Source organism: Dreissena polymorpha, chromosome 14 (genome assembly GCF_020536995.1).
Source record: "Dreissena polymorpha isolate Duluth1 chromosome 14, UMN_Dpol_1.0, whole genome shotgun sequence".
Lineage (NCBI taxonomy): Eukaryota > Metazoa > Mollusca > Bivalvia > Myida > Dreissenidae > Dreissena > Dreissena polymorpha.
The window spans coordinates 27,275,897-27,294,154 of record NC_068368.1 but is presented as its reverse complement, the minus strand read 5'-3'; the positions used below and the strand labels follow the sequence as shown (position 1 = coordinate 27,294,154).

The 18,258-nt window shown below is 34.8% G+C and overlaps 1 long non-coding RNA gene across 2 annotated transcripts; it reads left to right on the top strand.

Moving 5' to 3' along the window:
* The first annotated feature begins 15,370 nt into the window (after nt 1-15,370).
* LOC127858089 (uncharacterized) lies at nt 15,371-17,816 on the top strand. Of its 2 annotated transcripts, none has more exons than XR_008038746.1 (3): nt 15,371-15,468; nt 17,012-17,129; nt 17,421-17,816. It is a non-coding gene; the product is annotated as an uncharacterized LOC127858089 (long non-coding RNA). The 2 variants fall into 2 exon arrangements; XR_008038745.1 differs by lacking the exon at nt 15,371-15,468 and adding an exon at nt 16,736-16,879.
* The last annotated feature ends 442 nt before the right edge of the window (nt 17,817-18,258 follow it).

The window sequence follows — 18,258 nt, the reverse complement described above, 5'->3', positions numbered from 1 at the left end:
AATGTTTTATCATTTAAATGTTTTCAATGGTTTTTATACCACAATATAAGCAATAATTTTCTTTTGCCTTATTAAAATGGCATGAGCAAACATTTTGGTTCAAATTGCAGTATACAGTGGATTTTAACAAGTTTACAAGTCCACTGCAATTTACATAATCATTTTTAACTTTGCTTTAATTAATTATCATTCTTCCACCACCCTTACCTATTTTATGTAGACAGATTTTGAAATTAAAGGTTATTTTGCGACAAATCATGTGGTTATACTGAAATACATAATGGAGTTATTCTGCTATCAAAACCTGTAAATGTTGTAGGACTTTTTTCCTTCTTTGCGTGTGGCCTGGGTCAGCCATCTCACAGTTTTGTTGCAAGCATTTCACAAATCTAATATATCCACACTATTTTACAAAACCAGCCTTTGTAAGTTGTTTGACAATTAACAGACATTTTATATTCAAAAGTACAATTCATCCGTCTGTCTGTCACAAACTTTTTAGAGCTTTATCTCAGAAAATATTTAAGTTTTTTAACATGAAACTTCATAGGTGTCTGTATATAAATGGGGGATATCAATTCAAGGAATTTGCTTGTTGTTAAGGAATTACAATTATGAAACTGGCGAAACCAGTGTTGTAGCGTTAGTTCGGCTAAAAAACCACACCAGTGCATTGGACCGTCAGTAAATTGTATAGTAAAACTTGAGATCCTTTGTTTAAAAAGTCAGCATGGGGATCCAGATTTGTTTGAATGAGGAGTCACTTTAAAGATATCACAGTAAGATTTAAGCATGCACTTTAACAACGGAAATACCTTGAATCAGAAAGATCATGTGACGAAAGTGAAAACACTTGAGTAATGAAGTACTGGCAGAGAGCGAGGCAATTAAGGGCAGCAATTTGGAGTAGATTTTCGTATTCTTATCCGTTTATATGTGTAAATTTTCTTTAAAGCTTGAATAATTTCTTTTCAAATAGATTTAATTGCATTTTCATGAAATGCATTTTAATGTCAAATATCGTTAATATGTATGATTTATAGGGAATCTTATGCGCATTGTTATTGACAAAGGTTTTAAACTTGGAAAAGTTATATGGCTTACATTTCTCACACGAGAACTAAAATTCAATGTATAACTAATGTGTCTAGCCACACAAAAGTATTGACTATGGATCATTGAAGATACAGTTAAAACTGTCAGAATTTAGTTGCTCATATGATGTATGATTTTATTTTTCGAAAGCATAATTAAGTGTCCAGCCAATGAAAATATTTTAATATACCTATGCATAAAAATCATCATTTTACAATTTCTACAAGTATGTGAATATTGTTTGTACAATTTTGAAATTTGTGGGATTTTTTTTTCACATAAATTGAGCGTCTTACTTTTACTTCACAAAAAAGGAAAGAGAGCCCTCTGTTGTCATGGTAATTCAAGAATTCCCAGATGTTCAGTTCAGTAAAATGTGCCTCCTTAAATATGTGATATAGGAGACGTTTGACAAACATATAATTTCTGCATTCGGCTTAGTGAAACCACATTTAAGTACTAAAATGTTCATACATAAGTTACCAAACCTGTTGACTGGGTATACATTTTGCATGATTAGCTTAATATTTTTATTGAATGTAATTTCCTCAAATAAACTTAATGAACCTGACAAAAGTTATTATAATTTAAGTGTGTTGTCGTCAGGAAAACAAATGTATGGATTTTTTTGTGGAAAAAGGGCATATTATGTATAAACAATCATGTTAGATTACAAAAAATTATATATAGCTTACGTTGTTTGTTAAGGTAATAACCAACGGTTTGTTATTCTGATGCTTGTAATTAATTCCTATTCATCGGAACTCCAAACCGTTGGTGATTACCTCACGAAGACAATTATTAATTCGCTTCTATTTAACTCATGTCCATTTTGTCTGGGTAAATCAACAAAACATGCATAGTTTAATACTTTTATGCCATCAAAGTCGGGACCTACAAGGATTTCATTACAGTTCATGACACCAACAGCAAAGTAGAGCAAAGTTACAGTACAGATCTAATAAAACAAACTTCGATTTTCGGTTAAGGCCAAATAAAATATAAAAGTAAAAATGTTTATCTCGACAATATTTAAATCAAAGTAGAATTTGGGCCAATTGATATCAAAAACCTGGTCAACAGGTTAAAGGTTACGCTAAAGTTGTAACAACTGTAGAAGCTACTCTTATGACTAAATGACAGTTGATCACATTTGGTAAGAATTTGTATCATCACAATATCACAACAAAGATGAAATTTAAGTCAAGTGTATTCAAAACTTAGGTTACCATGTCAAATATAAGAAAAAGCTTATGAACACTATAAATGCTTTTATTGTTTTAACTTAGTCAAATGAAATATAGCCTGAATGGTTTAGGGTCGCATGGGTTATATAGATTTTATAAATATCAACATAATATTCAACAACAGCGCATTCAAGATGCAATGCCAATAGGTTTCATATTATATATATTGACTAACATCCTTGTTAATTATGATCCTGGAGTCTATACATTCCGCACTCCAGGGACAACATCCTTTTAAACACATCGATAGACCAAAAACTACTTATAACTTATTATATTCTGAACCGCCTTGTCACTTAGGTTATGTAAATTGATGCCTATGTTGTAAATGCATAGTGATTCTCTACAGCAGTTGTTTAAATGTGAATGCAGTGGTAAAAGCTGGTCACAAAACGAGGTTCACATAATTTGTATAACGAAATAAAGAGATTAACCGAGACTTACCTAAGTTGAAGGTTGATCACAATTTTATCGACTGCATACTGTTAAATCTTCTGTGCTTTAGTATTTGCCTTGCATCTTGTATTTTGGTCCTCTACTGAGAGTTAGCTAACGTGGTTATTGGCTTCTCTTTGTGTTGTCTACAATCAGCTTCAAATCTCCACTTCAAACACTGGGAAGATTCGAACAAACTTTCACATAAATGATCAATGGGTGATCCTCTATCAAAGTTGTTCAAAACGTTCCAGTAAGATGCATGTATAGATCATCAGTAGTACGGTGGCATATAGGTGACATTCACTCCTTTTTGTTAATCACTCCTCTTGTTAGCTCATCTTTTTTTTGAAAAAAAAATTATGAGCTATTGTCATCACCTTGGCGTCGGCGTTGGCGTCGGCTTCCGGTTAAGTTTTGCGTTTAGGTCCACTTTTCTCAGAAAGTATCAATGCTATTGCATTCAAACTTGGTACACTTACTTACTATAATGCGGGGGCTGGGCAGGCAAAGTTAGATAACTCTGGCGTGCATTTTGATAGAATTATGTGCCCTTTTTATACTTAGAAAATTGAAAAATTTGGTTAAGTTTTGTGTTTAGGTCCATTTTATTCCTTAAGTATCAAAGCTATTGCTTTCATACTTGCATCACTTACTAACTGTCATAAGGGGACTTTGCAGGCAAAGTTATGTAACTCTGTCTGGCATTTTGACAGAATTATGTGCCCTTTTTATAATAAGAAAATTGAAAATTTGGTTGGTTTTGTGTTTTGGTACACTTTACCCCTAAAGTATCATAGATATTGCTTTCATACTTGGAACACTCGCAAACTATCATAAGGGTACAGTAAAAGGACAAGTTGCATAACTCTGGTTGTCATTTTTACGGAATTATGGCCCTTTTTTGACTCAGTAACTTTGAACATATGGTTAAATTTTGTGTTTCGATCCACTTTACTTTCAAACTTCAAATACTTTCATGCTATCATGAGGTTACTGTACCTGGCAAGTTGAATTTTACCTTGACCTTTGAATGACCTTGACTCTCATGGTCAAATTATTAAAATTTGCTAAAATTGCCATAACTTCTTTATTTATGACTAGATTTGATTGATACTTTGACAAAACTACTCTTACCTGACATACCACAATAGACTCCACCCAAACCATCCCCCGTGCCCTCCCCCCTATTTTTTTTTTATAAGATCATCTCACAAATGACCACCACACCCTCACACTATATTCCCCACCCCATCCCACCCAAATTTTTTTTTGAGACGGTTAAAAAACACAAATATTTATTTTTATTATTTTATTTTTGAAATACCGTCCAACCATCGCACCCAAGAATCCCCTCCCTCCACCCACCCCCACCACCCCACAATTTTTTTTTTGCATTTTTTCCGCATTTTTGGGAGATAATGTAATAAATGTCCATACCCCCGCACTATACACCCCTCTTCACTCTACCCCTCCCTCCTTTGTGATTGAAATTTAGAGTCCTTTCACCTTAAAAAAGAAAATAGATGAGCGGTCTGCACCCGCAAGGCGGTGCTCTTGTTTTACATTGCACTCCTCTTTTTTTCTATCTCGTTCCAAGGACATACTTACTTGAGAGAACGACCTACTAACTCGAACTCGAGGAAACAGTCAGCTAAGTCGAGTTAACGATATAGAAAAAAACAGGAGTGCACAACTAAATGAAAGAGGCGTGCAATCAAAAAAGAGCGGTGCAGTAAATATATGAGGGGTGCATTAAACAAAAGAAGAGAGCATTTTAACTATCTCAAGGGAACGACTTACTAACTTGTGGGAACGAGTAAGCTATGTTGTGGGACAACTTACTAAGTTAAGGGAACGATCGAGATAGAAAAAAAGAGTGCAAAACTAAATAAAAGAGGAGTGCAACGAAACAAAGAGCGGTGCAGTAAAGTGTTTAATGCACTTTCCTTTATTTAATGCATTGCTCTTTTTTCATTGCACTCTTCATTTATTTAGTTTTGTACTCTTTTTTGTATCTCATTCCCTCGACTTAATAAATAATTCGTGGGAACGAGATAGAAAAAAAAGGATTGCAGTTTATAAAAAAGAGGAGTAAATGTCATCTCTATGCCACTGTACATCTAAATATGAATGCAAACATGTCTGTATAAATTTAGTTTATTCTCAATCATTTAATATTAACTAGTTATATTTGTTTCAAAATACATTTAAGCATATTGATGTATTTAACTTTGCTTTGAATAATTGTTCATTGTTTTTTTCATTCTGCCTCTTCTAACCATGTTAAGGATGGCCCCCACCTTGCCCCTGTACTGACCTGTGGGTCATTTTTATTGTCATATGGGCTGGGATGGTCATGGAAGGAAGAAAGTGTAGGATTTTGAAGGGACTTGTTCACATATTTTGTGAGAAGGTTGACTGACATAAGTCAGTGATATAACTAAAAGAAATTAATATAGCAACAAATAGCAGTACTTATTTTATGGTAGCGTAATATGCTTTTACTGTTTTTTTTAATCTGTATATTATTTTAAGTAGGCATGTTTTAATAGACATTCGTATCTTTGTTTAATATTTATTTAATGTCATTTCATAAACTGTATTATTTCCGTGTTAAACCGTGACTGTACGATTTTGTCAAATATTTATGAATTAATATACAGGTTTTTTTACCTTATATAACAGACGCCGAATATCGGTGTCTTCCCCAAGCAATCTAGGCTACTTTTTCCCCTTTCCGGACCGAAAAATTCCCCAAGCGGAAGCTTTTCCCCTCCATAAAACAGTTCAAAACGATTGAATTTTACAACAAATTCGCTCGAAATCGTACAAAACACCGTTTGGTACCCGTCCAATTATTGTTCCCAACCCGTACACGCCGTTCTGTACTGCATAAATGTTACGACAATGATTACCTCCCTTGGCCGATTTACGATAACTGTCAACTCGCTTTACGTTAAATGTCACCAAAAAAGGCAAAATGTCGCATAACTGGCGAAATTACCGGAAAAAGCCCCCCCCCCCCAAAAAAAAAAAAATTGCGAATCACGCGGTTATTTCAGCTTTCTTCACAAAAGTAAGTCCACTGCAGCAGTCTGTTCCTGAACGGTCTGAAACTGTCACAGCCAGTCCCTGTCAAGGTCAACTCAGTCTGGCACAGCCGGCCACAGTAAGTCCCTGTCATGATGTGATAACTTTGACAAAGTCAGTCATAGTCTGTTTAAAGGACTGAAAAACAGGGAAATGCCTCTGTGAAATTGTGTAATAACATGTAAATTAACCACAAATATTAATGTATGAAGAAAATAACAGTCTTTTTTGTTTTTTTAACCCAATTAACAGTAAAAGTAAGACCCTTTAAATTTTTCCCCTTTTAAGGAAAAAACGCGCGCGATTTTTCCCCAAAAGTGGAAAATCGCGCGTGAAATTTCCCCAACCTAAGGGCTAAAGGCCCCTTCCCCTACAACCCAAAAAAACCCTGATATAAAACGTGTAAAAATTATTATACATATATTACAATATAAATTAAAATAAAAGTTAAGAACGGCATGTGTCGAAAAATGCGAAATAAGCCTGATATTTTATTCTGAGATCGACAATGTCTGTACAGTCGAGTTCGCCAGCATGTATATCATGCATGTACGATGTGAATCTAAATTTTGTTTTACGGATCATTTAAATTTCCTGCAACGATATATATTCATACGACACACGAACACTAACTCCGAACCTAATTAAAGTTGAATGCTTCGGTAATTGTAGGAAAATATGTACGAAATATATCTGTCACAATCGGCTCGGGTCGCTAATTTGTCTTTAGAGCTGCAACGATTCACCAACAGCTCGATTCGATTTCGATTTCAGACACTCCGATACCGATTTTTTCGATTCGATTCATCTTCAAACCTAGTTTTATCATATATTCATTCCTATGCCTCAAAATTAACATTTCTGTTCAAATGTGATTTCAATAGAACACATAAAACAATTAGCAAATTAGGACTCAATTTTAATATAAAAACTTCTGACTAGAAGATTGTGTTGATTATAAGAACGTATCTGGAATCAGTTGAATGGTATAGTACTATCACTATTACACCTTTACCCAAAACCGCTATAAGCATGTCTACCACTGTGCCATGACAGCATCACCTGTTACCTGTAGGACAAATCACATTTTCTAATAAACTGAACAAAACTCCAACAGAAATAGAACTACTTTTCTGGCTGGCGACTTGAGTAGTTGCACTTGTGCGACCTCTTTGTCTTGCTAAATCAACGTTATGTTTGCGTTTGACATATGGCATTAAATTAGATTAGTGGTCAGGGTTCGACATTAACTTTTTTTACAGCCAGACCATCGGACCAGCTCCTCTTAATATGCACTAGCCCGAATCTGATGTCTGATGCTATGTAAATGACATAGCAAATAAACACACATGTGTCGTGTCACTGTTTAATCAGGTTTTATCAGTAAATAATTAGTGAACACAAGAAAGTTATTTTGATGCACAGAGTAAAAAATAAAATAAAACTAATTAACAACATAAATTGTTTGTTATAATTTCACTGTTTATCACCAGTTAAAACAAATGATGTCAGTACAGCAGGTGACATTTATTCAACGTCATCAAATTCTGGCCTCCTTGACCGCTGTGCTCCATGCAACCACAGCTCCAAGCCCCCTTTCCATCATAATCTGTGTCCGTTTTACCGTCGGATTCTTCTTTATTAACTTACTTGTTGGACGAAAATCCAATCTTGAACAAAGCCATTCTTTAAATTACATTCTCTCGTCTGCTACACCAAAATGTTTACATTGATGATACAGATTTTCGTTAGAATTCGTAAAAACATGATTAAAGTTCTAAGACACTGCAGAAAATCATTAATATTCATGACAACTTGACCAATGGAAACAAGCAATTTCTGCGGGAAGCTCTCCTTCGTGTCTAAAAATAGCGATGAATCATGTGAATGCTCCGCGTTTATTTATATACGCTAGTTTTGTTCTGATGTAAATAGCGGATACGAGAGTTATTTTACACATAAAGAGAAAAAGGTTTTCGGTTAATTATAGTTATATGAATAAGTATAGATTTTTTATGTACGACCAGTTGGACAAGCTAGCCCACAGTGTTACTAGCCCAACCACCGATCTTACTAGACAATGTCTGTCGGACGTGCCTTAGTGTCGAACCCTGGTGGTTGAGCCGGACTTAGCGTACACCACATCCGTGAAGCACAGTTTACACTTTGCTTTATTGGTAGGGCTTTATTGGTTTATCCCGAAACCCAAAATACTGCCACACTTTTGATTTTAGCTTCTTAGGCGTATCTGATAATTTCAATTTGTCAGCAACAACTTGTTCAGCCATTTTGACGCTTTTTCCGAAAGTAAACCGTAACAGGCTTATTGATTGGATGACTAAAGTAATAAGCAACCAATCGCGCACGTCGTAATTACAGGTAAAGATAAAACCTACACCTTCCTGTGTCAATAGTCAGAATACAGCGCGCTTGACGTATCAATGTATATATATACAGGGACTACAGTAGGACTTAAAAATAGGGAGAAGTGACTTCTCCTTTTTTCCGAAACAGGGAGAAGTTTGGAAAATCGGGGAGACGTTTGTGCGAACACTATTAAAAACAAAACATGTTCATTTCACAATTTTCATTATCTCTATCATTATACTATGTTTATTTGTAAAAAACAACAATAAATCCTCATTGAAATATACTTCATCATGACACATTTAAGTCATTTAACACGTTAACGATATGTACCGGTAGCATCTTTTTATCACATTTATCGTCATTATATTACAATCATCCCTATGACTGCTTTTGTAACAAAACACAATCGTAATGCATAGAACATCTAGTATATACATTACTGTTTATCCGAATACTATACATGCCCGAAATATGTACACTTAAGAATGCCTTACCTGTTAACTTTAATAATCCAAATTGTCCTTGTTTATATCAGGTTTAACAAACCTTATCAAATGTTTGTTAAATCCAGTTAATGCTTTCTCCATTATTAAATCACCATTACTTGTAATTTGAATCGCCAGCTTTGAATTGAACGTGGGTTGAATGTTACAATACGTCCGCCATTTGCAATGTTGATGGTCATGACGCAGCAATTTAATTCTACTCGGATAATTTTTATCTAATCGAGGAAATGTGTTTTCTCAATGTTTATGTGTAGTATTATGACTTGTTAGTATAAAAAATGAACTGTGATTCCAGTTTATATAAGACGGGTGTTTAATACTCGTAATTATTGGTGGATTAACAACTGACAAAACTCGCTGGACTTAATAGTGGATCTACGTAATTAATAGACCTTTGATCAATTTTGTTTTTCTTTAATTATTTTTTCCGACTTTCTTTAACCGTGCCGTCTGCGAAAAAACCTGCAATTATCTGATGGTCAATCAATTATCACGTTATCATTAGACAACTTACGGCACGCGCGAAGAGGCACGAGTGTGTTGTTATAGCAACCAATATTAAGAGACTGCTTTGTCACGGTCAATTAACGATCCGTGCGGGGGGTAAATTGTGTAACCGCTAGATAAACAACAAACAATAAACTTGCTAATCACCTGCGGGCGGTAGCAGGCATTGGCAATAATAATCGGGCAGCTTAATTTTTGCTTTTCCGGTCTTGTTTACTAAAAAAATCGGGCGACTTGATCTTCGCTTTTCTGGGCTCGTAGGGCGATATCACGGGCGTTAGAGCGAAATTATCGCTCTAGTCGCCCGTAGGGTAGTCCCTGATGTATATATGTTTAAGAATCGAATCGAATTTGGTAGGTTTGGTATCGTAATCGAATAGAAGCATTTCGAATCGATTTTCGATGAATCGGATCGAATCGTTGCAGCTCTATTTGTCTTCGCTGCATTTTATGAAATTTGTCTTCAATGTATATTTTTTCTTGCCTATTTTGCGTTATTGTAACATATTTTAATCAATATATTACAATTTAACACATACAAAAATCGTATAATCTCGCTTTAATAATATTTGTTAAAATAAATTGCGAACTTTTTAACCAACTTATGTTATATTGTTCCATCTTTATCTGTAAAGAAAATGACACTAACACAGGACATCAACAAGAACGATCAAGAACGTGTCCTTTAAATATTGCTCAATCTGTGTCAGTTTGCAACATGTATGGGAAAAATTGTTGCCTTGTTTTACTGATAAGGGATTTGATTACAGAACATGAATATATCTTTAAACATTTTCTATAAAATATGTGTTCGTCATTATCAGTAAACAAACTGACTGCATAATGTTACATCAAATACTGCCAGGAGAAAAAGTCAGTTGAGGAAGCCAAGAAATCATGCGAGAATTTCTAGCTCCTTACCTACTCTGGAATGTATGGGTTTAGTTTTAACCTACGCCTTATATATTTTAATTTGAGTAAAGATTTATTTTATTCAAATAAAAGTTGGTTTGCTATATTCTCAAATCTTTTTTTTCTAAAAATAAGGGATATAGTTGACACGTGTTCGTAATTTTATTTCATCGTTCCTCAAAAGGTTGTAACTTTGTTGCTCTGGTCTCTTCCCTACCATTGAGTAATTAAAAGGTTATTAAAATGAATGTGTTTTGGTTTCCTTTTATTATTGTTTAATTTGTGTTGCAATGCTATGAGCTTAAATTTTATTCACACTTATATGTGTCATGAATATTGCTGGGTCAAGTGAGAGGTTGACCGTTCCAAGGCGGTGACCCAAGCTTTATTCTTATATATGTTTATGTTGTTTTGGATTGTGCTGTGTTGTACTATTTGGCAATTGGTCACTTGTCTTAAATTAATGACCAACTAATTGCATGTCACTAACATGCAATACTGCTCCAGCACCTGGAGTTTCACTTCTTTATTTTCAATGAAAAATTTAAAGATATTGTGTTATTCACTACAGTAAACATATAAGAACAATGATGAAAAATATTCTATGTCTTCAAAATATCCACAAAACATGTGTTTATCATAAATCATTAGGAAAAAAAATTATAACGATGCGCACACTATGACAAGTTTTGTCCACCAGTTAAAACTTTTAAACATAAAGATTGACGTTTTTAAACGCACATTCCAATGACGTCATACTGTTGATTCACTTATTATGCCCCCCTTCGAAGAAGAGGGGGTATATTGCTTTGCTCATGTCGGTCGGTCTGTCTGTCGGTCGGTCTGTCGGTCTGTCGGTCCGTCCACCAGGTGGTTGTCAGATGATAACTCAAGAACGCTTTGGCCTAGGATCATGAAACTTCGTAGGTACATTGATCATGACTCGCAGATGACTTCCATTGATTTTGAGGTCACTAGGTCAAAGGTCAAGGTCACAGGTGAAGGTCACAGTTACTGTAAATAGACATTTTAAGGATTTAGCATGGTTCAACAAAGGGAAACAACTACCGTTTATGCATGTTCTTTTTGTTACAGCATTTGCCTCCCTTGTAATATACCTTGTAATATATTTAAATTTTACCAAATGTAAGGCTAACTGCATTTTTGTAATGCATTGTATCACCACCACCACCACCACCACCACCACCACCACCACCACCGGCAACCACCACCACCACCACCACCACCACCACCACCACCGTTGTTCACAGTGATAAAAAACGTATTCACACAATGGCTGCTACTACAACTTATAGCCCATATAGGGGGGCATGCATGTTTTACAAACAGCCCTTGTTTTAAGGGGGTCTCATTTTCGCACACCTACCATTTCTCCAATTTATGATCACTGGAATATTTACCAGTTAGGTTTTCCGCATTCTTCACGTTAAAGGTGAAACGTCGAATCAGATCAGTCATAACACCCTATGCCGTTATGTTTGAACATACAGTACAGACAACGCGGAACAAACGTATTTCGCGATCCGCGGGGGCAAGGCGAAACGAGTCAATGCCGCGTCAGTCGTTGAAGCCGCGTCAGTATGCGGCGGTAAGTCGCATTTCGCCGCGAAGCTTCGCATCTGTCCGCCGAGGCATGCCGCGATCCGCGACATGATGCCGAATCGATGCGCATCATGAAATAAAAAATCTTTTTAAAATTATTAGTGACATGTAGTTAACAAAATTTGAAAGAAAAATTATCATAATAATTAAAATCATAAAAAAATTATTGTGCGCAGATTGTATTAGCATATACATGTAAACATAGTTAATGTGTCTGGCCAATTAAGTTTATTTCACACATAAACAAGGTCACGTAATTATGTTTTCGCAGTGGTCAAGGCTCCAGCATTTGGTGGATTTATAAATTAATTGCATGTTGATTTTGCTATTATATTTAAGCTGAGAAAATAGGCGGTTTGAATCCACATCAATAATCAAGACGGTGAAGACGTTTTGTTTATGCCCCCCTTCGAAGAAGAGGGGGTATATTGCTTTGCTCATGTCGGTCTGTCGGTCGGTCTGTCGGTCGGTCCGTCCACCAGGTGGTTGTCAGACGATAACTCAAGAACACTTAGGCCTAGGATCATGAAACTTCATAGGTATATTTATCATGACTCGCAGATGACCCCTATTGATTTTGAGGTCACTATGTCAAAGGTCAAGGTCACGGTGACCCGAAATAGTAAAATGGTTTCCGGATGACAACTCAAGAACGCTTAGGCCTAAGATCATGAAACTTGATAGGTAGATTGATCATGACTCGCAGATGACCCCTATTGATTTTCAGGTCACTAGGTCAAAGGTCAAGGTCACGTTGACCCGAAATAGTTAAATGGTTTCCGGATGATAACTGAAGAACGCTTATTCCTAGGATCATGAAATTTGATAGGTAGAATGATCATGACTCGCAGATGACCCCTATTGATTTTTAGGTCACTAGGTCAAAGGTCAAGGTCACGGTGACCCGAAATAGTAAAATGGTGTCTGGATGATAACTCAAGAATGCTTATGGCTAGGATCATGAAACTTCATAGGTACATTGATTATGACTGGCAGATGACCCCTATTGATTTTCAGGTCACTAGGTAAAAGGTCAAGGTCACAGTGACATAAAACATATTCACACAATGGCTCTCACTTCAACGGAGAGCCCATATGGGGGGCATGCATGTTTTACAAACAGCCCTTGTTTTTTTAATTATCAACTTATTATAACTATTGTTTGAATATGCGTATATAAACACGTTTTATTTCGTTCAAATTATACAGTTAATATCGCTACTAATTACCCGATGATCCCGTATATTCCAGTTTTAAAGCAAATGCTGGTAAATATTTACAATACACAAACATTCTCCATATTTCCTTAAGTATCAAATACATTTTGGCATTTGTTACTATTTAAAGAGATGATGAAATAACGTCTTATCGGGGCGGGTTTTTTTTCCACTGAACACGCGATTTACGCCTGACGTGATGTTCATGTATTTATACAACACAAAATACACCACACTTTCCAAACGACGTTCGACATGTCTGCATAATTTTCGCGCGCTTTCTATGAAACAAGGGATATTTTAGCACTGTTTATTTGACGCTAGAATTTGCCTAAGGTTGCGTTAGCATTAAAATTTGGAAGTGTGTTTCGGATTAGAAATTTAATAATAATAATTTGATAATCGAACGAAACACTAACAGTTGCGTGTAATTAATTCAACGATAATTTGTTAAAGCGCATTACGTGTCATATCGCTTATTTAAACGTGAAAATAATAATTATGAAACAGCGTAAAGCTTGGTTTCTACGCTACACATACATGTATGCACATGTAGGTGGACATCTTTTCACTCGATCCGCCGCGTACGTATGCGGCGGATTTACTCCGCGAAAGTACGCGAGGTTTATCAGAATCGGCGTAGTTGCGGGGCTCGATGCAGAGTGCCACAGCGATACGCCGCGTGAACACACGATTCAGCTGCCGTGTACTAATAATCTGGCCGTGACGTAGCCGCGGATTATGTTTGTGCCGCATTGGCTGTACTGTAAGACGTTCTTCTGACGTTGATATGAACTCTTTGTTAAAATATAAGCACAACTTTGGCATGTTAAACGTTTTTTGAAAATAAGTTAATAGATGCACAGCTTCTAACATGCTTTTTCAAACTTTCAATGTGTAATGAACTGCTTGAATGCTATAACCATAAAAGTATACAACTGCAATAAAGCCTGTCTATTGTGAACAGATCAAATGGCACTGAAGTCAGAGAGACATATACCTGCAATACAAGTATAAAATTAATTACTGCAAAATCTAAAAAAGATAAGCATTAATTTCTTCCTGCCTTTCAAGTCCAAATTTGAAACAATTTAGTATTTTAATTATAATAGACAGGTTTTTACTTACAAATATAATACCTAAAAATCTTACCTTTTACTGTAAAAATAGTTTTCTTTGAAAACATCTTCTTTCTATAAGAAAGAACTTTCAATGAGAAATGTGTTGAAACAATTATATTATATTACCATCTTAGTGGGAGAACAGTGTCTTTTATCAACATAAATACCGATAAAGTCATATTTCTCCCTATCTAATTACCCATTATAGCACAATAGTTTGTGTTTCATGTTGATATAAACCAGATACAGTAATTCCTTCATAGGTAAGGGCTTCATATTTTATTTTTTACCTTGAATAAGGGGCACAACTGGCTTATGTTAAAATGATTTAAGTGCACTTAAATCCTTTTGGCACTTGTATTACCTCTCAATATGTATGAAAACATATTGTGCCAAAAAGACTTAAGTGCTATTAAGTTTTCTTGCAGTCATGAAAAGGATATAAAGCATTCTGGAATACAAGGGATTTGTCGATAAGCACTTAGTGCACCTTGGTTCTGTCGGATATACTGTGTTGTATACAAGATATGATTCCAGGGAATAGTGCAAATTGAAGAGTATTGGAATAGCTTTCTAAACGTGCAAAAAAGTGATTTTTGATAAAAAGTGCACTTACCACGTTCTGGCTCTAACCCCTCATTATCATTTAGGCAATAAACACAAAGCTTTAGCTCTTTTTTATTTTTTATGTTTAGAAATATGTTTCAAAGATTAAATTACATATTGCAATAGTTTTATTTTACAAATGTATTTTTTTGTTCTTTATAATTTTCAATATTTTACAGCTCCACCGTTTTGCGTGCCAAATTTTTTTGACAAATATGTTTGGGAACCATGTTCTAAAAGTTGTGGAGGCGGGCAACGTTGCAGATTTAGCCGACAATGTCCATCAAGAACTGACCTAAAGACTTGTGAAAATTGCCATTTATTTTGCCACAATGGGCATGAATATAGAGGTGGACGCTGCCAGTGCCCCCGCTGGCGCAGTGGAGACTGCTGTGAAAGTAGGTAACCAGCATATTTTTGCAAGAGGTGTGTTTTATGATGTTCCAATTAAAATTTAGGTTGCTGATATTAATTCCTTAATTTCTTAAAATAACATTTTGAATACTTGATGTTACCTTTCACCACAACCAAAATACTTTAAAATGTATCTTTATAAATAGAAAGAAATAATGCTTCGGCATTTTTCGTCATGCGACTTGCCATTGTGAGCACGAACTGAATTCCAAATTATGTAAGACTAGAACCGGGTCTCACTAAAACGCTTACGGAATTTGCATACAATATAGATAACGTTGAAAACTGCATACGATATGAACAAAGAAGGAAATTGCAGACGGTAATCGCTGTGCGTTATTATGGTGTTTATTATGGTTTAGTTATTTTAATTTTATTTTTTGATGTTAAAAATACACGATGGATACTTAAATATTGGTAAAGTATGCAAAATGATTATTTACCTTTTTATTTTGATAATTTATGGTGTAGATTAACCTAAGTTAATATATCAATCAAAACAGTAGGGCATGGAACGGCAGATCAACATTGTTTATTTTCGGATAAACTTTCTGGATTTTGCCAAGGTATATTTTTCCATAGATTTTCAGTTTGTTTGCTTCAAGAAGTAATATGTGGAAAGAAGCATTTCCTGTTAAAAGAATATTTCATCACTCATAACGTGATTATGAGACGTATTGGCTCTCATAATGACGATTTTAGCGGATATTTCTTTCTGTTACACAGTTGTCAAAATCTTAAACGCTTCACAATTTATCTGTCAAATCATTTCTTATTATACGATTTTAAAATGACATCAACTGTAGTAACACATCTTTGATAAAGTTTAGTGCTTATATGCTTCTCAAAGTTTTCTACTTTCGCTTTATTTATTTTTAAGATGATTGTATAAATGTTGATCAATTGATAACTGAAAGACTGTCAAATGAATATGGAATTAGGGTTGTAGTAGATACAGTTAAGTTACCATTACCGGATCATTACACATAGAGGATCACTTTCATGTTCAAGAATGCGTTTCCCGATAAATAGTTGTCAGTTTTGGATGATATTTTGAACACAGCATTTTCAATCACATATAGAAAACAATTTATAACAAAAAACAAATGAATATAATTTATAACTGGCATGTAATTTGGGCATTGTAAACAACACAGTTCATGTTTCGACAGTTCAAATAGCGTGGTAGAGGCCCCCTGCGTGGTTTCGATCACGTGATCTGTTATGGCTACAACTGATCTGTTAATGCATGAATTCTGCGGCGAAAAAAAGGTATCACAAATACATTTTGCCTGCGTTTAAAATAAGACTATATGCTGAATCAGTGAGCAAAGGTAATATTTAATCAAACTGATGTAAAAGAAGTCTCAAAACATTTATTGCTTTTCACCAGAACAACTTTATTACGCTACTGATCCTGTTATGGTAACTTGACTGTACATGTATAAGAAATTTGTGTTACAAATCTGTGTGCAATCCTGTAATGGACTGTAAGCAATCGCAATCCTATTTGTAACACCAGAATTAATGAATGCGTTATCAATGTCAGTTAAGTGTCCATGATCAAGTTGAAATTAAAACAGTGATGCGCAAAGATAATGATTCGTTAAAACAAATATAGAAATATAGAATGTAGAACAACACAAATTTGGAAGTCACTTTAGAGACTATAGTTTCCAGTTTTAGTTAATAGACAATTTAAAGGTTGTCTGCTCATATGTTTTGGAATATTGGTAAGATTGTTACCTGAATCAATACTTGTGCGGGCATTTTTTTATTTGTAATATATTATGTTCAAATATAATTAAAACCACACATATATATTTTGCAATAATTTTGTTAAGGCCTGTATCTTGTTGTTTCAGTGAAGAACTCCAATGATATACATGTAGGGGCATGTGTCCAAAGCTGATCCACATCATAACATACTGATTGGGACTAATGACTTAGTACCAAAAGATGTGCTTATACTGTAATTAGCAGGTATGGTATGACTCACACCATGTATTGTTTACCTCATTTGTGTTTAGTATTTATTCTATTTTTTCCATCAGTAAAAACAACATATGATTTATTGATTATCTTATCCATGGCATGCGGATGTTTAGAAAAAAACTAACAGAATTTATTAAACAAAAATGCCTTAGCTCTTTTCACTATGCATATCTGGAGGGAACAGAAATAAATTATGTACAAAACAAAAATCTTATTTTCATGTTGATAACAGTGTATCATTTGATTATTAATTTGTTGTGTTATATATTTTCATTGCAGATCTTCACAAATGAACCTGGCAGATCCTGGTGCAACCTTACCTTACCATGTTTACATCTAACCGTCAGTTTGAGCTGTGTGTGGGTGGTAACACGGACTATATACATGTATTGCCCAGTAATTGTCTTGTGATGGACCTTTTTAACATATCAAGTATTTAATTGAAGACTTAAGAGGTCAGTTTTCATCAAAGAATTTAAAAATATAGTTTTATTTATAAGGGTGAATATGTGGTTATAATGGCATTGATGTATATCTTGTGTCTGTTTTTTAATAAGCCTTTCATCCATAATTACGAATATTAAGCATGATAAAGTATTTTAAGGGAATATAATGAAGACATGTTATGTTGTTTCTGCACAAGCATTTGAATACAAGAACTTCTATGCACACTCAGCACTGTTTTCACATTGTCAATGAATTTGCTTGTTTTAGTTTCCAAATCTGTCTGTCTCTAGCTCCCTGTGAATAATGTACTTTTTTAAATTGCATCCATTGATTTTAAATGGGGTGTATTATGCACATGTCACACTTTTTTACAAAAACATCAAGGTAAAAGGTAAAATATATGGGTCAAAATCATAACTTTTGCAATATTGAAGATAGCAACTTGATATTTGGCATGCATGTGTACCTCATGAAGCTGCACATTTTGAGTGGTGAAAGGTCAAGATCATCCTTCAAGGTCAAAGGTCAAATATATGGGTCAAAATCGCTCAAAAGGGGACATTGTGTATTGTGTTTTACAAACACATACCTTGTTATGTTATGTAATGGCCTTTCAATCATCTTATTTTTTTATGAAATACGCTGGATTTGTCTTTTCATTTCATCCATG